At 34.6% G+C, this 25,418-nt stretch overlaps 1 protein-coding gene and 1 long non-coding RNA gene across 5 annotated transcripts in view; both read right to left on the reverse strand.

The window, feature by feature from the left end:
* Positions 1-2,741, reverse strand: part of Hipk (Homeodomain interacting protein kinase) — a 39,509-nt gene extending 36,768 nt beyond the window's left edge. The window contains exon 1 of one of the 3 annotated variants that reach the window (XM_070307560.1): positions 1,387-2,741. The gene's annotated coding sequence lies outside the window, so the exon portion shown is untranslated. The remainder of the gene's footprint in view (positions 1-1,386) is intronic. The other 2 variants (XM_070307558.1, XM_070307559.1) reach the window with 2 other exon arrangements.
* A 57-nt stretch (positions 2,742-2,798) lies between these two features.
* Positions 2,799-25,418, reverse strand: part of LOC138939619 (uncharacterized) — a 104,132-nt gene continuing 81,512 nt past the window's right edge. The window contains exon 3 of one of the 2 annotated variants that reach the window (XR_011447874.1): positions 2,799-3,384. This is a non-coding gene — a long non-coding RNA (uncharacterized lncRNA). Of the gene's footprint in view, positions 3,385-3,991; positions 7,005-25,418 lie in introns of those variants that run through there. The other variant, XR_011447873.1, reaches the window with a different exon arrangement.

Below are 25,418 nucleotides of genomic sequence, written 5' to 3' on the forward strand. Positions count from 1 at the left end.
TTTAGGAATGCCTTCGTCATTCGGCGAGCGTAGAGCTTCGCGATTTCTAGGTTATGTCGAATCGATCCACTCGCAGGGAGATCCTATCGAATCAGCTGGTCATATCGCACAGTGCGTACGTTTCGCAGCGATCGCCATATGCTCGCTGCGTTTATCATGCTCTTTTTCGCCCGTTTGCGAACAAACGTCAAAATCCCTTTCGCGCGACGAGGGATATTCGGATTTACTCGAGCCCTTCGCTTCCTCCGATCCCGGAAGGGATCATATGGACATACGAGCAAAATAACACGTTACGAAATATGACGCGGAAAGCTGCTAAACAATATCCGCTTCCCCTTTCCGGATACGTCACGACGACGTTTCGGACGGACCGAATTGCTCGCGAAGACGAGACTCGAGAAATGAAACGCGCATCGACGCGTCGGGGAATACCAACCACCCGGACACCATCGGTCGCGCGCGCGCGCGCGCGTCTGTCGACGACGACGACGGATTTTCTGGGAATTTTCGAGGTTAGGTTAGGTCGGCCGCGCGACAGATGTTTCCATCAGCAAGGCTCTTATTCCGCGATTGTATTGTACGCGCGTATAGAGAAGAGCCATTCGATCGACAGGACGTAGCCTGGCACGGGGGAAAGTGCGGATCGACAAAGTGCAGACACCGATAGACTACCAGCTACGCAGAAGTATACCGGGAGAAAAAGAGAGAGAGAGAGCGAATGTATGAGGGATAGTGATGGAAAATAGAGAAAGGAGAGGAGATACACCGGCCAGGTCGTTATCGATACGCGAAAACTTCGCGTTAGACATATCAGCGTGTATAATTCCACTTCGTCGTGGAATATACCCAATGATGAGCAAGTTTTCGGCTCGAGAGAGAGAGAGAGAGAGAGAGAGAGAGAAAGAGAATATATATATATTAGGGATAAGTTGTTATCGTAAAGTTTTAAAGATTAGAGCACGCGGACTACGTCGTTGAAGAAGATATCCTGGAGGGATATCTCTTGACTTGTTTACACTTTTCGTACGCCTCGATGTACGCGACCTGACACGTACGTGCATTTCCACGTATGGTTCGGCTCGTCGTCGTAGCGTGAACGTACGCGGAGGAGACACGCACACCGAACCGGACGTCTCCTCCGGACGTCGTCCTGTCACGAAACATCATCGTCGATATATCGTTGTCGGGAAAGCGTCGAGAAGTGTCATCTCCGGCAACGATTTTCGTCCCGTGACTCAAAAAGCAGACGAGAAAAACGAGATACGCGATCGATCGGAAATCGTCGAAAATGCCATAAGAAAAAAATCGCATGCCGCGAGAGGGAAGAAGGGAGGGAGAAGGACAGCGAGATACGACGCAAGCACTGAGATAGCAGGAGAAACTCACCTCTCGCTTCTTGGCCAGTGTCTCTCTCTTCAGGGACGGGCCCGACGATCGCGTAGCCGCATGTTCCGCTTATATCCACGGGCTGTCTGTACCCCTGTCCGGTTTGTCGGCCCCCTCGTCAGCGACGCACAGCCATCTTGCGTAGCGGCTTGCCTGGCTCGTCGCGCGGACGCCTTCGTTGCGGTGGCCTCCGGCGAGAGCGACTGAGAGGAGCGACGGCGACGACGATGACGGCGGGGTGCGCGCTGCGGAGGGTGCGGGGGGAACGGGGGAGCCGCCGCTGAGCGAGACGACGACCGCGCGCGCCGCCCGATGACGAAGCGCGACGAATAGGACGGAGCGAGACGGCGACGACGGCGACGAGACGCGGCCCCGCCGATCGAGTGTGTATGTGTGTGTCGCACCAACACGCGCGCGCACCACCACTGGGCCAACGCACAGCGCCGCTCCTCTCCTCTACCACTGCGCGAACCAACACCGAAGTACGGTCATCGAAGCGCCTCCGCACCGTCACTCTTACTGTTACCGTTTTACCACTACCTTCAACAGCGCCGCTATCACGTCTGTATTATCGTCGTCGTCGCCGTCGTCGTCACCGCTGCTACTACAGACTACTATCGCCACCGACCTGCACGCACCACTGCGCTACTTTCCTTAAACTTTTCGCCACTCTACCGTACGATCCCGAATTATTTCCGTCATGTTTCGCGAGCGGTGCCGTTCACGCGCGCGTCGTCGATCTTCGTTTCGTGCGTTGCTGTATTCGCGACACGTCCTTCTATTTTCGAAGCGGCGCGAGCTATCTCGACAGACTTTTACGATCGTGTATGTATCTCTGTCCTCGCTCTCCTCTTCCTCCTCCCTCTTGTTGTTGGTGCGCTATTGCCGCGATGCGGTTACTACCATCGTTGATCCGTTGCGTACCGCGCTCCACCATACACTGCCATGCGCGACCGCGATCGGACTCAACCGCCGCGTGACGGAAGCGTTCGGTAATGTTCGCCGCCGCTCGGCTCGCCGAGCCCAGTGCCGGTCAAACGTCAAAAACAGCTGGCGACTCTAGCACCCCGGCCGCGATTAAATTGCGCGGCGGCGTCGTCTATGAAATTGAGAAACGATTTTTCATAATTTTTTCTTTTTACGAACGCATCGAGCTTCTATTCCGCGATGCCTCGATCGAAAAGCGCGTGGGACGATTTCGGAATTCTTTTCTTATCACCGATAAAAATCTTTCCTTCGTTAAGTCCTTTAAACTCACAATCAGACGGTACTAACTTGAAATTAACCTGATTCTCTAGCAATGTTTACCGAAATTTATCTCGTGCGTAAACGGATTTTTTTTTACGACGAAATTCTACATATCCATGCATTACATAAGTTTGTAATTAGTGTGTAAACTAGTGTGTATTTAAATAGATCTATAAATTTTGTTTTAGAGACAAAGTTGAGATTCTTGAACTTACGAGTACAAGCCATATATAAAACTTTCGTATTCCTGTCGAGATAATTTTAATTTTTCTCATCTTTATACATACCATATATTCTCTTAGCCTCGATAGACATAAAGCACATAAAAGATAATAAAAGAGAAACTTGCGGAGAATTACCCTGTGCATTCGCACATTATCTATTATCTCTTTAGTGATCCGTGTTTTTTCTTTTATCGCTATTTTTCATTTTTGCGTATTTTAAAAATTAAAAATTCTTTGTTTTATATTTTCTTGAACAAGAAAAAATTGCATAATGATAATAAGTTATTTCTCGACAGTACGATTCGAAAATTGAGCTTCTATCTTATAAATGCATGGCGTTAAATAAATAAAAAATATTTGATTTATAGAAACCATGGATTTTACATTCGCGTATGTACAGTTTGTTCGTCAATGTGGCCGATTCTTCGTAACGTTAGCATCCATATCGTTATATGGAGCACGATCGTAACAGTTTCCACCGTCGATGATTTCTCATTCTCCTTTCGCGTTGCACTCAACTGTTTCCCTACGAAAAAAACACAAAAACAATGGATCTTACACCGAGGTTAAACTGGCGATTTATAATCGCGCTTTGTAAGATCGGAGCGAAGACGAGTAAAATTTTAAGCGTCCTATAAGCACTTTCGCGCAATTGCGACAGATTTGCAAAAGCACAACTTAAATAATAAAATACGCCAGAATATAACTGCGTGCCTCTCGATTCTGCCAGGCCGCAAAAATATGTTTAAGCTAAATATAACAGACACGTATATTTTTTTAACTCTGCTCTGATGACGCAATTTGCAATAATGCGAAAAATGACGCTGCTCTCTCTTGAATTTCTTTCGTAAAAAGATTGTTTATTACGTAACAAACGATCAATTAATAGAAATCGAAAAATTTTATATACTCATTTCGATTTCTATAACAAACAAAGTAAAGAATGTATATACATATGTATTGTGCCGCACCGCAATAAATTAATAAATAAATATCTAAATGTTACGCATAAAAATTTAAAAACGTATCGGATATTAATAAATCTTGTATAATACATATTTTTACTACATAGATATTTTTTGTTATATAATTTGTTATTTATATATAATATAGAATATCTCAAAACCATCGGATATTCTCTCTCAATGAAAGATTCTCTTTAGCTAATTTAGAGTCAATTCTTCTCGAATGAAAATATCGAAGTATTAATAATTTTCGAATTATACGTGATTGAGAGAGAAAGGAAAGTTCGTGCGAATTAAACTTCGAAGAATATCGGATGGATAAAAAATGCTTTTTTTTTTTTTTTTTTTGTTAATCTTAGTTGGAATTTAATAAGAGAGAGGGAAATTTTGGTACAAAATTTCATTACAAAGTTATATAATATTGGAAAGTAACAACAAGAAATAATCTTTCTCCATTTCTTTCTTAAAGAAAAATCGACTCTAAATGAGCTAAATAATTTTTTATTAAAAGAACATCAGATTATTTTAGGACATTCTATTCGACAAGCATTACAAAAAAAAAAAACTCTATAGTTACAATCGGGATATATGTTTGAGAGAATATATATATATATATATATGAAACTTCTTTTCGGTACTGACATAATTTTGCATCTCAATTACACGCATATTTGCCGCCGCGTTACGCGCAGCAAGAAATGATAATATAATAAGAAATCTTGAATCACACACACACACACATATACACACACAATTCGCGCCCTCGTCGCGGAATATCTTCCCGTTTGCGTGAGCCAAGTGAAATCGGATCTTCGAGAGAACGCGATTCGCGTCAGTGCCAATATAAAGACAGCCGGCGCGAAATACTTCTAATTCGGTACATGTAAAACCATGCTGTGTACTTTCAGCTCCACCCACGAATATAATTTTAGGCGATAAGAAAACGCCATTTTTTTTTTTTTTTTTTTTAAATAATTATTCGTCCACGATAGCGATTTTCAGTTAAATTCGATATCGGAAAACTCGGCGCTACGAATTGAAAAGTGTCCATATATCAAGCTACAGAGATGATATTTTAGACAAATATCTCTTAATTTCATTGCATGATTTCAATGTATCGAATAAAACAGATGAGAATAAAATTAGATTTTTCCAAAACTTCTGTCTTTTTCGATTTTTCTATAAGAAATAAATTTATATACAAGAGTATGAAGATTGTTTCTTTTCTCCATAGGTTTCAAGGAGCCAGCAATTATTGTGAGAAAGTTACTTTATACTTGTGTGAGTCAGGGCTTTCTTACAACTAACTGTAAACATTAATAGATAACGACTTAAATAAAATAATAAATGATGACATTAATTAATATGACTCATAACGTATAGTTTATTTCTAAATGGTTTACTATCATACCGTAATTGCTTTTAACAGTTGGAAATAATAAAGTTTCATCGAATTCAATTTGAATGCGATAAGTCGGAATTACATTTTAGGTGCGTTTTTTTTTTTTTGGTTTTTTGTTTTCGAACATCATATTTATTGTTGGCTATTAAGAAACTTCTCATGCAATAACATTCTTCGCTGCAAATGTTCATTGTTGATTTTTATCCTTCTTTCTCCCCTCTCCGAACTCTTAAAATAAAAATCTCCTACTGTGAATTTGAAATATCTTTCATCTAACGTGAGATATTTTTCATTTAACGTGAGATATGGCGATCTTATATTTGTCCTTTATTTTTCCCGCGAAAGATTTTCTGACATAAGAAGTTTCATAATTATACAATAACAACATGCAATTGTTTCCACTGTTATTAGATTTTATAGGCACTTTTATCAATAAAAGTTTATCAGCCATTTATACGATTGTCGCGCATCGATATTAGTCACGATGCGACTGATCCCTTGGAGTTGTATAAAGGCGTTCTTATATACCGGTGCAACTGCTGTCATCTCGCTCGATCATCGTCGAAATTAGCCCACAAACTCATCGTTGCGCATTCGTCTCGAAACTTCCGATCGCGATTAGACAATTCTAATTCGGCCAGCAATAATTACGCGATAACGACGCGGTATACGCTAAGATTTTTCACGTGTCACTGGGTCACCGTATACTGGGTGCCCTACGCGCGGGGACGTGAATACAGATCGCTCTCTAAATATCAGAGTGCTGGCAGAGTTGCATAGAGCGATCGCAGTTCCCAAAGTGCAGTCAGGAACGTAGCGACTTGTACCGATATCGGCGAACGAAATCCGGCATGTCCCTTAAACCGTAACGATTTATCGTTTATAGCTGTGAAAAATCCGAGAATCGTTATTTCCACACTTTGGCGCGGATACTCGAGGACGATTTGCTTTCGACGCAGAAAATTCTCTCACCAGCAAATTTACAAATCGCTCATACACACGCTGATCGCGAAAAGCACGACTTGATCCCTCTCCTCTGTGTGTTCCTACTTTCTTACTCTCTCTCTCTCTCTCTCTCATTTTTCTCCTCTAGCTTATTCCTCATCTTACATTCTCTTTCTCTCTCGTACTCTTGTAACACGAAACGAGTTTCCAACGATTCAATGCCTTGGTCTCGCAAATGTGAAAGTACATTACTGCAGGCTCTGAAAGTCGTTTTGCTCGAAGGTTTACCTTTCAAATGGCCCTGGATTGTTTATTAAGAAAAGAAGTTCGAGCGTGGACGATGAAAAATCGAAAAAAGAAAAAAAGAAGCTAAAAGAAAGAATAAAGCTTTCCATGACCGGTAAATCGTATTATCCTATAAAGGTATAAAGCAATAAAAGCATTAACAATGACGCAAAGAGAAAGAAATTCTTCGAAAAACAATGCCGCATGAGTAAAATAAAATACAGATCATAATTCCTGTAGACAAAAAACAAATCATCGATGATACGATCCCCCCGCGTTCCCGTTACCCTAAAAATTAAAACAGAATTGGGATATTAGGCAAACGGGGTTTTCCTCGTCTTCGTATTTGTGCTTGAATCTTCTCGTCATCATATCCACATCTAAATTTTGCACTCGGCCTCGACCTCTTATAACAAGTCTGCGTTATCGTGTTCTCTTTTTCTGTCCCTCGTTTTTTACTCATTAAAACACGTGGTGTCTCTCCTTCCTTGACCGGACTATATTTCCGTTATCCGTTAGTGCAACGCATGTGCGGTACATACGACATATCTGAAAAAATGTATGTGTATATATATACATACAAGCGTCTGATACCACGATATATAATTAAGAGTATAATTAAAAAATTATAAATTGTAAATTGATTATTGCATTATAATCTATAATTCGTTCGATTTTACTCAAAGACTCTGCATCCGTAAGCGAAAAAGCGACTTGTCGATTGGATAAAAAATAAAATTAAGGGATTTATTATGAAAATTTAATCAAATATTTCAATAAATTCGCCGGAAAGAGGAATCTCAAGGGAACTTGATGTATTCCAATAATATATACGTCGACGCGTATTTTCTAAATCAGTGTAAGATTTCGTTAGATGCGCATAGATGTAATCGGCTTACTCTCTCACACACACGAAGTATAATAATTTTATTACCGATAAAATATACTGGCCGAATTAGTTCAACTCGTTCTCGCTCTTCTAAAACATCCTCTCACGATATCATTATATTTTTTAAGATCGTTGCGGTTTCCGCGCTCCGCAAGACGGAAGCCACATTTATCCGCTTCCTTGGAAACATATGCGACTTTCGAATCGCTTTTCCCTGCTTTACGTCGATTAGTTCCTTATCGATCTTACGTGTAAAGAGTACACATGAGAGATTCTCGGTTTATATGCAATAAAAATATATTTCAACTATATATTATAAGCTCATTCATTTATCAATCTCGCCTATAGCGATGCGTTCGAGTCTAAATCTAAATCTCTATACATATATTGTAGTCTGGAATTTAAATTTGACAACAAACTGTTTCAGTAACGATGATAACAAATATCAACACGAATATAAAAATATAATACGTATAGAATACGAATAGTATACGTTAAGGGGGAATACCCGTTTGAAACCTCAACCTGAAAATTGAGTACATTTTCTAGATTTTTTTTTGCAGCGCAACGACTCGATAAACATTTTTAATTTTTTTTACGATATTAATACAATATTATTAATTACCTAAACAAAAAGTTTCAGTTGGAAAAAAATTTTTTTTTGAAAGTTATCAGACTATTTGCGGAACTCCTCCAAATTTTAAGTGGTTGCACGATGTGCATGAAAGATCATATCTGAAATAAAAAAATCCAAGTTTTTTTCTCATTAAACATTGTAACAGCTATCTACTATCCAAGAGAGTTTTTTTCAAAATTTCAAAAAATATGAAAATCGCGCCGTGTTGCACATACCGTGCATAAAAGCACAAGTCTGCAAGTATTCGCATAACTTTGAAAAAAAAATTTTTCTAGGCTCAAAATTTTTATTTAAGTAGTTAATAATAGTTAATAATTTTATCAAGTCATAGCGCTGTAAAAAAATCTAAAAGAATGTATTTATTTTTCAAGGTTTCAAACGGATATGCCTCCTTAAATAAATATTTCGTCAAATCGAGTTCGTAATTTCATCCAATAATGGATCCTTTCTATATTTTATTCAATTAATTATTTAATAGCGTATAAATTTACGACTTTTCATCAGAGTTAATCAGATGATTCTCGAAATCGTGCGGTCCACGGCAATAACTTCCCTATGAAGACAAATGATGTGAAGAAATAAACGATGATAGTGAGATGAGCGACGACGTGCACAAGACGATGTAGCGCGTTCTGTAATCGAAGAATTAGGGCGAGTTTGGTATGGAAGAGATGTATGATGATAGAAGCTGCTGCGCGTAGTAAAAGGACTATCTCTTGATTCTGCAATGCTCTCTTGATTCCTGGGTCTCACGAACTTGTAACAGGACATACCTCTCGCAGTGTATCGCTCCATAGTAAAGGAAATCTCTAGCAACGCTCTCCCGTCTCCTGGTTCTCACGAGCTCCGAACGTATTTTTTGACATGTGTTGCTGCCATGACAAAAGGACCATCATTCGCGACATTCTTCTGATTTCTGGATGAGCTCATAACTAAACATATCCTTCGAGATGTTCTGTTCCATAGTAAAATATTTCAGGATGCTTTTTTTTTTTTTTAAATCCACGATTTGACATGTTTTTTAAAGGTGTGATGTTTCGTAGTAAAAGTATCATTATTCGTAGTATTCTTTTGATTTCTGACTTCCAGCTCAAAAGTGTATGTGTTTTTTCAAGATGCACTATACTCCATAATAAAGGAATTATTATTTACGATGCCTCTTTCTACTACTAGAGTATATAACTAGATTTATCTTTTGATATATTAGGTGTACAACTTTGCTTCCGCTGTTTTTCTTCCGAAATTCGAGGCTTTATTGTAAAAAACTGGTTATACATTTATGATTCAAAGTATTGTCCACTCCCAACGATCGTGCCAATTCTTTTTGACTTTGACTCGAGTCTTCATTAAGTAATGCCTCCAATTCTGCATCTTCGAAAACCTTCTCTCTTCCATCGCTATGCCGGTCTTCGACGTGAAAATCACCGTTCTTGAAGCGTTGAAACCACTCGCGACACGTTCTTTCGCTAATAGCGGCTTCACCATAAGTATTTGAGAGCATTCGATGAGCCTCGGCCGCAGATTTCTTCATATTGAAGCAGAAAATTAAAACCTCCCGCAAATGACGAGAATTTGGCTCGTAAACTGACATTTTCAATCGAGAATAACTTTATGACGCGGACACAAATCGACTAATGTTTCTATGGGGTTATGTTGACAGATGCCCAAGTTTATTGCACGACGTCTATGATCTATTTATTTCGACCACTACTTACCGCTAAAGCCATCTATAGAAAAACGGCGGAAGCAAAGTTGTACACCTAATATGATTCACACTGAAACTTCACAATGAAAACATCATCATTCTTATGATTCTCCTCTAACTTTCAAATGTAAGAAGATAAGCGTTCGATATATCTTTCGAGATACACTGCTTCTTAAAAAAACAATATTCATGGTGTTTCTTTGACACTAAGGTCTTATGTAGTCAAAAGAGTGTTTGCAGATACACTGCTTCATAAGGTAAATCACTCATCAATTTCTTCAATCTGCATATTATTTGCAAAATACATCTTTTCATGAATAAACGAGACCTAATAATTAGGCTTTTGTGGACTTTGTATTTCCTTTGCACTCTAATTTTTTTTTTTTTTTTCCATATAATAGATAAAAAAACGAATTTCTAACCAGACCTCACGAGAAAGAAGATCGATCAAACATGTGTTGTATGTAAATAAGCAAGAATATTCTTAAACGCGTATTTATCTTTTTGGATTAATAAGCAGACGAGAATCGGAATTATCTTATCTTTTATGAAAATTAAGGACACCCACATGTATAATTTTATGCGAAATAGCTTATATGCACACCACGAAATGTGTCTCCGTACTGTAATCATGAATGATTAACGACATCGCTCGTACACATCGTTTATCATCTCGAGCAAGCGTAATGTTTTGCACCGCGCGGAAACGCTCTAATAAGAGGCGCATCTGCCTTTAATCAATTTTTCAGACGCTCACGTAGAGAAGAAAAGCAACGTTTTTTTCGATGAATGGTTTTATATGACACGATGACAATACGTGGAAATAATTTTTTTCCAGTAGCCTTAATAACGTACTCGCAAAAAAGTTTAAAGTTTCATTTAACACCCATATTATATAATACACGATTTATAATTTGTGATAAAAATTAGTACAAAATTCTATTAATAATTTCATTCGCAGGTACGTACGCGCAAACTTTTTTCAAATTTCGAGAAGGCACAAGAATCATAAGAATCAATTCACGATTTTTGTGCATTTCACGAGCTCTCAAATAAACAATTTAAAAAGAAAGATCTTCGCAAGATATTTCGCATTTTTGCATAGTTAAAATATAAATAAGACTTATTAAAAATTAATATTAATTTTTCATAAATAAATGCTAATTTTCGAGAGAAAGCTAATGTTATTTTTCCTTTTCATAGATTCCTATTCATAAAGCTATAATATATTGTATTTTATTTTCTTACAGCCGGAAGTTATGTGTCAGATGCACGCAGTAAACTAACAGACTTTATTACCATAATCCATAATTTAAAGCTTTAGTTAGGCAGTTTATGAAAATAATGTCCTTGATCCGAAATGACATGAAGTTTAAAATGTTATATTTAAGAATTTTTTCTATGTATTGTACATTCCAATGCAGGATTGTTCGGAATAACGAAAATATAATGCGAAAAATGTTTCATGTTACATATTCAAATTTAATTTTTATAATGTTTTTTTTTTTTTTTTTTTTAACACGATGACACTGCATTTCATTTTGCGCAATGTATATTATTTGCAGAATATTAATTATTATTACAATCGGACAATTTTGCGCTGCGTTCTGCGAAATATGTATACTGCAGCTGTTAAAAAACAATGATTTGCATATAAGAATGAAAATGTCCCAGTTTTGTATCGCCAATAATCACATCGAATACAAATACGAGATACTTCCAATGCAATTTAATCAAGCGCGATAAGTCGATACAATAAATTATATGACGAAATACGGAAAAACACGTGTATTTGTGAAATTTTGTATGAGTAAGATAATGTGACGTTGCATGCGTAATTTATATTGTACGTCAAACGATAAAATTATGACGATAAAATCGTGATATTGCGCACGACAAATAATAAATAATGGATTAATTCTTAAATTTCGAGATATTATTTTTGCCGCTTTGGCCAGGCTTTCAATTTAATCGAGATGAAGCCACTCTGACGAATATTTATATTGTACATATACTGCGCATATATATAGGAAAATATGTGTCTCTCTGTCTCTTTACTTTTTCGCAGACTCTAATAATTTGTCAATAACGAGTAAAAGTTGCGTTTAATTTATTAACAAATAGAAGCGCGATTTTGTACTTCTATATCTTATCTCTTAAATATTTGTTTCGAATATTTAATAATTTGTAATCCCTTCAATTGTGTTGCAAATATCTTTACTCTTTCTTTGAAGAGAAAGAGAATAATATACCGAGAATTATTCACTTAAAATTTTACTTACTTTCCCCAAATGTCCCAATGCTTGTTGAACACGATTCGCGTGTAAATATTTTTCTCAATCTGTCAGATAAAGATCGAGAAAAGAGAAGATTGAGAAAGAAAGCAGGATATTCTTAGCTTTATATTTTATAAAAATAAATGCTATATTTTTAAGAATAATTGACGGTTCAAAGCACGGTTCGATATGAAAGTTGAAATGAACAGGGTAACGTAAAGTTAGTTGAAGTCACGTTTCCGGGATGCGGATGCACGGTTGTGTCTACACGCGAGGTGTATCTAAGACATCGATTATTGATTCAGATGTAAATAGACAGAAATGATAAATTTATCAGTGCCGGCGAGTGAATCCTCCACCTTGATATCTATACACTCTCCCCGTCTATGTGTAATTTGCGCAAATCGTCTTGCGATATTCAAAATGTAAAATACAAAATGTAAAATCTTGATACAATACTTTGCGATCTCTACTCGAAAATTTATTTCTTCTTTAACGTGTCAATTTATTTATTAATAATTAAGAATTTAAATTAATAATCTGGATATAATAGTTTCAACTTGTAATTAAAACGATTAATTAACTAACGTTATAATATCTGTAAATTATAGTAAAGAAAATCGTATTGTATAGCATAAATTTTTTACTATTTATGCACTATTAATCTTATATATAAATATATATTTAATGATAAAGTGGGTAAGGTATCCATGTAATATGTCGAGAGTCGGAATAAAGGACAGTTTTTCATCGAATTATAACGATGACTTTCACCCGACAAAGGAAACTTTCGAAAGACAATGCCGTGTCGAAAATACTATATCAGATATTTTGCTATTGCGGTATCAGATACTGCAATTAAATTGTTCGACTTTCCATTATCTTAGAAATTTATTACACACACGCATTAAGCGGAAGTTGAATTATTAAAATTGTGTTTCTACGTATGAAAGATTCTTTCAACAAATTGAAATGAAAATCTCGATACTCATAATACTTTGTCAAATATATATATATTTATTTTACTTAATTTTTTCTTAATTAAAAAATAAAAAAATAAATCGTTTCTATATCTATTATTTCACAATACATATAAATACACACAAATTAATGCACTATTATACATATACGCATCAAGAAAATGGTGTGTAGTGACATCTTATATCAAATGTCAGACGCATCTTGGATAAGGTAGAGAGTACCCTTATCAAAGAAAGCATAAGCAAAGCATCAGTATAATCAAAAGAAGGTAATGCAGTGAAGGTAACGATGCATAACCCATCTTACGTTATATATTAGTGAAATGGATATACTCTTTACCGATAAAATAATTTCTGAAAGTTACTTTTTTTAATAAATAATTTCCGAATGATATTTAAAAAATTATTAGAAAATAAAATACAATTATATAAAATTGTGCATAAATCATTCCAGATATATTTACAAAAAAATTGCTGACAAAATAAAGAAAACTTATTCCACAATTTAATTTGCCATAAAAAAATAATACACAAAGTAATAACACAATATTAATTTTTTATAAAATATTTAATTACGAATTTGCATGTATATGTATGTATTTCATTCATATATTCATTTATTAATATAAATTAAGTACAATAGATTATAATCACTGGTGACGGATCGTAAACTGCGTGAAGCGCTTTAAACGCATCGAGTCCTCTGCATTCGTTGCATTTGAGCGTCGATCTTTATGCAGATAAATGCCGTTTTTAACATACCCGTCCATTGTCCTTTTATCGTACCCTGCACACGTCCGAGAAGAGAAAAGCACAGGTGAAGCATGTACTTGGGGGAGTTCTTCCGCTTTTAGCAATCGTAAAACTGCAGGTGCAGCTTGTCACACAATGAACAATGTGCCCGAACACCTCGAACGAATTCACAAATTATGCAACCGCAGTTTTACTACGCAAACGCAATTTTTCGCAAAACATCCTCGCCTTCAGGTTTCCAGCCAAAATAAGAAGCGTCTTTTATGTAATGTATGCCATAAGTTAATATAATTTATGCAAATTAATTATAATTGAACACTAATTTATGCAAACCGCCGCACATCCGATAGTCCTTTTCCGTTCTTATTGTTTTCTGTACTTCTGATTAACAAAATGTATCAATATATTACTAAACAATAGAATCGTGGATAAAATTCAAGGATGCAATTAGTTTTTCTTTTATTAATTAAATTTATTTTATAAATATCATCTTGCTCGAAATGTGTATGACAATAGTCTTCAGAAAAAGACAAATTGTATAAAAACGTAATCTACTTTATATTTTACTTTATATTTTGCATTTTATCATGAAACAATAAAAAATACATTTTAATATAAAAAATATATTTAATACTAAATTAATTTGATTGTATTAGGTAATTTCTTTTTTTAATGCAAAATATTATTAGTATATATCATCACACACACACACACACACATACACTTTTGTAAAATATACTTATTTTAATGATATATTTAAAAATTATTGGTAGTAAATTATTAGTAATAAATCTAAAAATACGTCAAAGATAACGATGATACAACGTAAAGTTAGTTTCTCACGAAGCCATTCAAGTGTAGCAAAAAATTACTCGCGCGTGCAAAGTTTAAATTTCGCAAATTCGATAGCTTGAACGCCAAAATGATCGCGTGCATGATCGATCACATGAACCATATGGTTCATGTGCCCCCAGCATGTAAGTGACGGGTCATGGTTACATAAAGAAGACCCTTGAACGATGATCACGTTCTGTTCCTTTCGTAAATCGATATACATTGCAGATGTTATAGAAAATATAAATCTATTAAATAGAAAGAACTTTCATAAGCGTATCATTAAAACAAAAATCTAATTTAACGCGAAAATTAAGTAAATATAATTTTTTTCCGGATTAAATTATATAAAAATCGTAAGCTTCAAACTCCTTTTTTCTCATATATTATTCATATGCAATCAAGAATAATAAGGATCGAGACAATAAATTTTCTGGCACAGTTGAAACGGAAAATCTAATGCAGACTCTATTTATAGACGTCGATATATATATATATATATATATATATATGCGATTGTTTACGCATTGCAAACGAAACGACATTTGTCGAATAATATTTGTATAACCGAATGGCGTATTAACATCCGATAAAATATACTATTCTCCTCGTGTAATTGCGTCGATGAAAATTGATGTGTTATCGTGAGACATAATGCCGTTGTCATTCCCATACATGCGATAAGCCGGATCGATTCACAAATCTCCGAGAGGAAGTTACAAGATAAAACGCTATCATGAAAAAAAGGGATGAAATATATATACATCTCCTTCATCTTCCCTCACATTTTGCACATTACAAATTAAAGAGAATAAAAAACTAAATCTTTTTCTCTCATAGCAACTAAATGATAATATTATAAACAATGAACAATATAAAAAATATGCTTTTTATGTCAATTAAAATTAAATTATTAAATAAAAAGATAGCCTTTCCCAAAATTTTTACTTTTAAGTTTGATTAAAGTTTTCTTCTTATATCGTGGCCCAATTATTCAAATGTATTATCTAATCAATATCAATGACTGTGCGTTTATGGGAAACCATACCACTAACGCAGGAAACGCGTGCCCCCCCCAGATCGATTTCGTGACAATGGGTTCTTAATCCGGAAGTCGATACCTCCAAAAGGAAATACTTTCAAAGGATTCTGTCGACCGTTTCCTACAACGCGCCAACGGAAATTTTAACATTTATGAAACGCATAATAGGCGTTAACTGCCGCTCATTCGGATCGCGATTACGAAATCGCGAATGCATTTTCGATAGAAGGCACTAAAAAGCGGTGAATGTCGTTATGTTATTATGAAATCGACAATACAAATTACAGACCGCAATTCACCAACGTGTATAAAACATAAGCAGCAAATTATTCGAATAAATAATATCACAAAATATGTATTGCAAAAAATAATAATAATACTAATAAATTAAAAAGAGATCATCAAATTATATCATAATTTATAGCTACCGGCGTATGATACATGTGTATGTTGCTTACGATAATATTTTTTTAGATAAAAATATCTTAACTTTTTTTTCTAATTACGCTTAAACTTTCATCTTTTAATAATGTAGATAGTAATAGTGATAGTAACAGTAATAATGATAGTGATAGTGATAGTGATAGTGATTAGTGATAGTGATAGAGTTAGTGATAGCGATAACGACAGCGATAGCAATAGCGATAGCGATAATGACAGTGACAGTGACAGTGACAGTGACAATGACAGTGACAGTGACAGTGATTAGTGATAGTGATAGTGATTAGTGATAGAGATAGTGATAGCGATAACGACAGCGATAGCGATAATGACAGTGACAGTGACAGTGACAGTGACAGTGACAGTGACAGTGACAATGACAATGACAGTGACAGTGATTAGTGATAGTGATAGTGATTAGTGATAGTGATAGTAATGGTGATAGTAATAGTGATAGTGATTAGTGATAGTGATAGTAATGGTGATAGTGACAGCGATAGCGATAGAGATAGCGACAGCGATAGTGATTAGCGATAGTGACAGTGATTAGTGATAGTGATAGTGATAGTGATAGTGATAGTGATAGTGATAGTGATAGTGATAGTGATAGTGATAGTGATAGTGATAGTGATAGTGATAGTAATAGTGATAGTGATAGTGATAGTAATAGTGATAGTGATAGTGATAGTGATTAGTGATAGTGATAGTGATAGTGATAATGATAGAGATAGAAATAGAGATAGAGATAGAGATAACGATAGCGATAGTGATATAATTCCATAATTCCAATACTATTAATCGTATCAATTTATGAGCAAAAACTTGATAATAAAGTTCTATCCGTTCTTTCAAATTCTTCCTTTTGCTGCGCCAGGGTATTCGTTTGCATACTTACATGTTATTTACGAATATTACAATTATCTCGTAAAACTTTTTACGTTTTGACGTGTTACGGACGATCGCCATCGCAGCCGTTTCTCACGAAGGAAAAAGTGCTCTTGCGAGGACGGTTGCTTCACGCAACATAAATTTTACGCATGTAACCGTATAGTCTCCGTTTCGCGTTGCGTCTTTGCAGATGTCCCTCGAGAAAGTTTTCACACAATTTACACGCCGCATATCGGCTCTTGGACTGCATGTTAATTCGCGACGAACCAATGCGCATTCGGGATAATTCTTTCATAATCATATCGAGTTAAACAAAACTCGGTTGCTCCATGATACGTCTGAGGCAAGTAAATTATTAAACGATCAAGGAAAACGTAGTATTAAAATCAAAAATTTCAAAGTTATGGATAATTATATCACTTAAAGATAATTTAAAGTTCAAAAATGAGAATTAATAAATTTAATTAAGGATAATGATATACCTGAAATAAGTTGTCAAAAAGAAAAATTTTAGAAAAACTATTTCTCTAAATAATCACTGTAAATATTTACTTTTGTAATATTTCAATAATTAATATGAAAAATAAAAATTACATCAGATAAAAGAAATAGCGAAAAGAAGACACGACATAATGATGTTATACTAATTGATTTGTCTCGTTATTCTGTACATAAAAGTATTACGGTAAGATTATCGAAAACTGAATATTTTACGAGATATTTAATTGTTTATATCAAAATATGTCAGATTAAAATATAAAATAACTCAAAAAGTACTGAATAAAAAAATAGTTTATTATAGTGTTTTGGAAAGCCCTGGATGTCAGCTACAAGAATATTAAATAAAAAATGGGGGTTTCTATTCAAGATTTTAAAGTTGACCTTCACATGACCTTCAAATGATTTTCCAAGGTCAAATCATTGTCACCGTCTTATGGCCCCCTTGAAGCCACACAACTTTTGTTTGAAACATTTTTCGATTTAACGCAGTATTTCTGATATATTTGAGTGGGTCCTTTAAAATGGGACACCTGTATATTAGATATGCGAATTATTCCCCGTGCAGTACGTAATCTTTTCTTCGATTCTACTCATGAATTTAATTTCTTTCCAGTAAGAATAAATATACTTGTTTGCGGGTGCGAACGTAATTTACACATAGCAAAATATATGTGATAAAATCGCGCAGAGATGCAAGATATTTACGTTTAATCGTGGACTCTTCTACGAATCTAGGTATTAATTTCCTTGTCACGATTTCTTCAAACAGTTTCTCATAAAAAAAGATTTATTCATCAGAAGCGTCAATCTCGGATCACACTGAATGAAAGGAATTTATGTAAATCCCACTTTTGTCCAGTTGTGTCTCGTCTCGGTGTCACGGTTCCGTTTGAAATCGCTATGAACCAGAGCAAATCGACATGCATTATTTATAGTTGGGGGTGTTCTATGGGAAACTCTGCGCGCGAGTTGGAAACCTTTGCCCAATATGAATTTTTGTGGGAATGTTTACGTGTTACGCGTACTCACATATATTATCGAGCTAATGTGCAACTGCACTGTTAATTCCGGGTCACTTCCGGTTCTCATAGAAAAATCACAGCTCGATTCTGCTCGGACAGATGTGCGCGACAACGAGCCGATATAAAAATAAATTTTTCTATATAAAAATAAATTTGCCATATTATACGACAATCTACATATTTTCGAACGTTCAAACATTTATAAAAGCTATCGAAAAATCTATATAATTACAAAGATATCGAAAAATTGATATCAAAGTTAAAAAAATCAAATTTATAGCTTGTTTTTCTCAAGCTCTTACATAATAAAATATACTATTATTATATTGAAGCTTTCAATTATATAGAGGAAAGTTGGGTAAAACCGGGTAGACGGATCAAACCGGGTACCCCTGTTTTTTTCGTAATAAATGCTGCTATCTATGGCTAACTTGTGTTATTAGTTATAGATTGACGCCATTATAATTTTAAAACACACAATATTTCTTTTTTAATAGAAGTTCAAAGTTTTTAGCCCCGAAAAGATCGATATCGAGGCAAGAATCGTGTCGTCGTGCACTTTTTCAATATACAACCGCCGTATTTGTCACTTTCCCTGTGTTGGGGCAAAACCGGATACTTAAACATCTGATATAATGAAAGGAGGGAGAACTGTTATCCTGACTTCGTGTCCCTACAAAAAGCAATCGAAAACGAAAGCTAACGCTCGGAAAAAGAAACCACCAAAAAAAAAAGAAAAAAAGCTTATCGAGATCCCTAAAGTTAAAAAGTTAAATAAGAAAGTCCTGCAGCAATGTCGAAAGAGAGGATATCATTATTTGTGATTCTTGTCAATAAAATGTATCTTTTTATATTGTATTTTTGATTAAGAAGAAATCTAGATTTTGTAATTACACGATGTTTTGGATATTTTCAAATGGATACCCGGTTTGACTCTGCCGATAGGACAAAACCGGATACCTTGACTTCTCCACAAAATCTCGTTATTCATGGTAATCAAACATTTCTTTTCATCAACCACCCTTATTTTCTTATAGTTTAAGATTCACTAAACGGCTACTAACGTTCGGCAAAATTTTTTTCACTCTCAGATTCTTTTGTAGGAAAACAAATCCAAAAAGGTACCCGGTTTTCACCACTTTCCCCTACTCTTTTCTTCTCGGACTGTGTAATTAAATGTTAATATAGCATGACGGAAATTAATTATTGCAGCAAGTAACCCATTTTGCAGTTTTTGAAATAATTTTGGATCGCAAAGTATCGATAATTATTTCAATTTAACCGGTATTCGTGAATATTCGTTGACGAATGAAACAAACAATGTGCCCGTTTATTCGTATCGTTGGTGCACCTTTCGCCGTGTATTGTGGGTAACCACTCTCATGTAAAGGTTCAAAGGTCCAAGAAGGGTTTGGCACAAACAACCCTTCGCCGCAGCAGATGGTCGATTGAACAAAATCGATCTCTGGCTTGATCTATCGAAATCTCGACGTTATGTCGCTCCGCGGGGTCGCTAGATCATCTCTCAATATTATTTTTAACAATTTCCATGTGACGATTGACTGATAAAAGTCGAAGGGTTTCGTAATACAGCAGATGTTTTCCTCTAACGCGTTTGCGACGCAATGTTCAATCATCAGTTTGGTGTATATTTTCGATAAATTAGATAGCTTGAATAGATCCCCAAAACTTAATCACGATAACGACAATCTAACCATAGAAAAAAAAAGCAAGAATTACTCGACGATTTCGCTGAGCGAAGATCGCTCGATAAAACTCGAAGGGTTTCGTAAACGAGCAGATGCGTCGAAACGACAGTGTACTTCGTTTTTTGGAACTTTTTTAATGTTTCGCTACATCGCGCATTTTTCGATAGACGATATAATTTATATAATTGAATTTATGAGTGAACGGAATCCGAAAAGATATTTTCTACCATGACGAGAAAGAGACCGGAGAAAAGATCGAAACGGAAATAACCGGTTTTTCTTTGTCCTCTTCTCACAATATATCGCATCTAATATTACTTTATTATTTGATCTAAATTCAATGTTAAATTCTCTCTCTTTCTCTTTTTATTTGTCTGCTTCTATTCGGATATATTAGATAAAAAAAAACTCTAAAACGATCCGAAAAATTCGATTTACTGCAATTTGGGCTGTTTAATTAGAGAATCCTAAATATTACGACAAACACATAATAATCATTTTTGTAGAATGCTAATTTTTACGAAAGTAACTAAAAAATTTATCTGTCAGGTCGAAATTGATCAGTTGCTCGCGTTATCGCGGTACGAATTTCCCGGTAAAAATATTGATAAAAATAAAAATGAAAAAAACACACCCCGGGTCCGGATCCTGGATTCTGTTACAGCGCAATGTAAACGCAATACAAACAAATGTTTACCTTGGACAAAGTAATGGAAAAGTTTGCTTGAAGAGTGCAGTAAAAATAAGGCAATTTATTTAAATCAAACAAAGCTCTAAAGTTCTTCTCTCGAGAGAGTTTTCTCTTAAATTTTTGAAATGTTGTTATTTAAATTTTTCTCTGAAATAAAATGAAATTTTTTATGCAAAAATATTTCAAATATTATATCTATCGTTTCTGAGAAAAACATTGAAAAAAAAAAGTAGAAAGAGAGATTTCAACATTAAAAAAATTTTAAAGAAAATTTACGTATATAAAAAGGAATTATGATTCATCATTTAAGAAGTGAATCACAATAAGTGAAATAAGCAACGTCTCAATATGCTAAAGCAAATTTCTTCGAAAATCTGCAGCAATAATTCTCGAAATAAATCTAGTATCGCTTGAGCGGTACAATAAATTGATGGACGAGAAAGTAAGGCGTAACCGCAAATTAGGCAGCTGAAAGAATGGCGTGGCGATTGAGAGCGGGACCAACGATCGGTGGAGGTTTAATGCGCGATTAATGACCACCCCCGGGGTGCGTTGCGCAACCAGATCGATTTTCGTTACGACAATACGCCATCCATTCTAATGCTTTGTCCACCTACACGTGCTGCATGTCGAGCTAATAATTGAAACCGCAATTGCTCGCGAGTCATCGAAATCGGAAGAGGGGTGGCTCGCATGGGGGTAGAAGGAGCTCGGGTTTATTTCATTGGTCCCGATTGCAGCACGCATCGGTACGAGTCGTCAACAAAGAAGGTAATGATACGGCAGAAACGAAAAACCGGACTATAATGTCCGGTCGTGCGGAGGAAAGGGGTGCATTCGTGCGTGATCCGTTAATTATTCCACCGCATTTGCTATGTTATCCAATGTATAATTATACATTGTGCAATAATATGCAACTGAAAATAACGTTTATTTTGAATACATGCGATTGACCGCGAGATTGTTAATTAAAAAATTTATTTCGCTATTTAAATCTATATTTTTGATAGATCGAGATTACAAAAATATAAACATTTTTAGATATGAAAAAATTTCATAAATATTATAAATTATCTTTGGGTAAATGACGACATTTAGAATATGGCGAACCGATTAGGGGGAAAAACAAGATTTAGAGATATCCTATCTCGTCTGACAGAAATATGCGATGTAACTGAAAATGACGTTCATTTAGAATACATGCGATTAAACGCGAGATTGTTAATCAAAAAATTTATTTCAACATATAAATCCGTAATTTTAAAAGATTAAGATTACAAAAATATATTAAAATGTAAAATATGAAAATTTTAAATATAAAAAATGTTAAATACGAAAAATATTAAATATAAGAAACGTTAAAAATGAAAATTTCATAAATTATTATCTTTGGTTAAATGACGACAATTAGAATATGGCGAACCGATTAGGGGGAAAAACAAGATTTAGAGATATCCTATCTCGTCTGACAGAAATATGCGATGTAACTGAAAATGACGTTCATTTAGAATACATGCGATTAAACGCGAGATTGTTAATCAAAAAATTTATTTCAACATATAAATCCGTAATTTTAAAAGATTAAGATTACAAAAATATATTAAAATGTAAAATATGAAAATTTTAAATATAAAAAATGTTAAATACGAAAAATATTAAATATAAGAAACGTTAAAAATGAAAATTTCATAAATTATCATCTTTGGTTAAATGACGACATTTAGAATATGGCGAACCGATTAGGGGGAAAAACAAGATTTAGAGATATCCTATCTCGTCTGACAGAAATATGCGATGTAACTGAAAATGACGTTCATTTAGAATACATGCGATTAAACGCGAGATTGTTAATCAAAGAATTTATTTCAACATTTAAATCCGTAATATTTTAAAAGATTAAGATTACAAAAATATATTAAAATGTAAAATATGAAAACTTTAAATATAAAAAATGTTAAATACGAAAAATATTAAATATAAGAAACGTTAAAAATGAAAATTTCATAAATTATTATCTTTGGTTAAATGACGACAATTAGAATATGGCGAACCGATTAGGGGGAAAAACAAGATTTAGAGATATCCTATCTCGTCTGGCAGAAATATGCGATGTAACTGAAAATGACGTTCATTTAGAATACATGCGATTAAACGCGAGATTGTTAATCAAAGAATTTATTTCAACATTTAAATCCGTAATTTTAAAAGATTAAGATTACAAAAATATGAAAATGTTAAAAATGTTAAATATGGAAATTTCAAAAATTATCATCTTTGGCTAAATGATGATCTCTAGAATATAGTGAATCGATTATAGGGAAAAACGAGATGAGATATCCTATCTCGTCTGACAGAAAATGAAATGATAATACATATAAAAGCCGATTGACTGAGAGAAAGGGTCATATTCGTTGTCTGTATTAACCACTGCCGTGCGCTTAGCTTAATTGGGTAATTATTCTTTTCTGCGAGACGAACTAATCATTATTGCTTTTCGTGATCAATGACAATCATAATAAATAGGCAATTTCTCCCACTACTTGTGTGTTCTCGATAGTCTTTTACTTTTTTTCTTCTAATATCATTGTATTTGCCATTAAATCGCGTGTGTAGTCGCTATTAATAGCGATAAAACGTGTATATACGGTGGATTCTTGAGGAAAATTTAAAATAAAATATGAAAAAAACATATGCGATTGGAATAGTGATTCTTATAATGGCGATGGAAGTTTTATTTAGCTACAGTTAGGTAACTCTGTTTTTTTGTATCCTTTTAACAATAGTAATTTCTATATGATAGCTAAGTTTGTAAAAATTTATAATTCCCTAATTAGTTTTATTTTCGAGAAAATACAAAAAAATCTGTATCAAATAAATCGATAAATATCTTTAAAAAAAAAAAAAAAAAAATTTATTAATCCACGAGAAAAATTATTTTTTATATAAGGGACTAATATCAACCAGCATCAAGAGAAAATTCTGTATTTTTTACTTCTATTTTTTTCATAAAAAATTATTTTCCCCGTCTGTTACATATGATAAGCAAATATCGATTGTCTAATAGTTGCGTGCCAGACAATCCAGACAAATAAAAATATCAAATTCTAATTTAAGTATAAAAAAATTATTACGCGTACGCGTACGAGCTGAAACAGAGAATGAAATGAAACAAATAATACAATTTTGACAGGTACAACGGCCTATTCGAACAGTAAGATCTCGACAATACGAACTACGTTATCATCTACTACGTCAATCCCATCTACAACCCTGTCAACAATGCAGAAATGCATATTTTTTTTTCCAGTTTTCTATGCCAATGTGTTTAGAATGTTCCAAAATGTCGAAAAGTCATATTTTAAAAAAATGTCCGTATGTGTGACGGAATGTACATTGTACAATCTCTAACTTTCGCAATTTTTGAGATAGCGGGCTAAATTCTTTTTAATAGACAAATTCTTTTGAATAGAGTATTGTTAAAGGATGGTTGATGATTGAAATTGATGAGGATCGGTGCGAAAGGGTACATTTTTTTATAAAATTTTAAATTTTTTGAAAAATGTTTGTACACGCTGTAACTTTTTGTAAATTTTGAAATATTGGATTACATTTCTTTATATAAATAAAGTATCATTAATAGTTGGTATTGATTTTGGTGAGAATCGATGAAAGAGTTCATTTTTTACAAAATTTTGAATTTTGTGAAAATATGTCTACATACCCTTTCGCAAATTTTGAGATATCTTCCTCCATAAGAAAGCCAAAATTGAAATGCTCGCTTGTTTTAAGAAGCTTAAGTTTTGCGAGCGAAATAAAATGATGAGGAAGCAATGTGCAAGTTTCTAATTTGTACAATTTTTTTAAAGATATCATAGACAATATTAATTATGTTGGCGCCAATATTATAAAAATGGCATCGTATTATGTCTCTCATCGATCACTTAAAGAGAACAAACATTGTTACAAAAAAAAAAAAAAAAAAAAAAAGTACCATATCTTGTTTTTGAAGTATTTCCATCGCCTGGTATCTGCGGATTGAATTAACAATTGCCGATTCTCGCATGATGAGCCAATAAGAGTTGCATATGGCGTTGGGAAAAAGTGCTCTTTAATTACGTAGGTTTAACAAATAGCTCGAGGTTTTGATCGCCCCTGTATCCGTCACGGTTACGCCCACCCCGATTACCTCGTTATTTGGTAAAATTCTAACATTAACGGCGCCATCTGCGCAATCGTGTGAACGTTGATCAACCGGGATGCATTCTGTGAAGTATATATCTTTGTATATTGATTTTAGTTCAACCGATTCAAAGTAAAATTGCACGATATCGCTATGTCAAGTATTATACTGTATTCAAACATTTTATCAATTTATATAGCATTTGACATGTTCTCGTAACAACGAGAATTATTTGTCACTCATTCGTACGAGACCGGAAGACGATCGTATTTCATACCGATTCCGGCAGAAAAAAAGTATCGAACGTTTCATAGGCACACCCTTCGTTTAACACCTGGATATCGCTTACAACAGATGCTACAATAAAATTCACGATTATCCGCGTTAATTGATCAACAGGAATGTTTATTATCGT

This window comes from Polyergus mexicanus, unplaced genomic scaffold (assembly GCF_030449975.1).
Source record: "Polyergus mexicanus isolate NDT 795.1 unplaced genomic scaffold, iyPolMexi1.0 SCAF_14, whole genome shotgun sequence".
Lineage (NCBI taxonomy): Eukaryota > Metazoa > Arthropoda > Insecta > Hymenoptera > Formicidae > Polyergus > Polyergus mexicanus.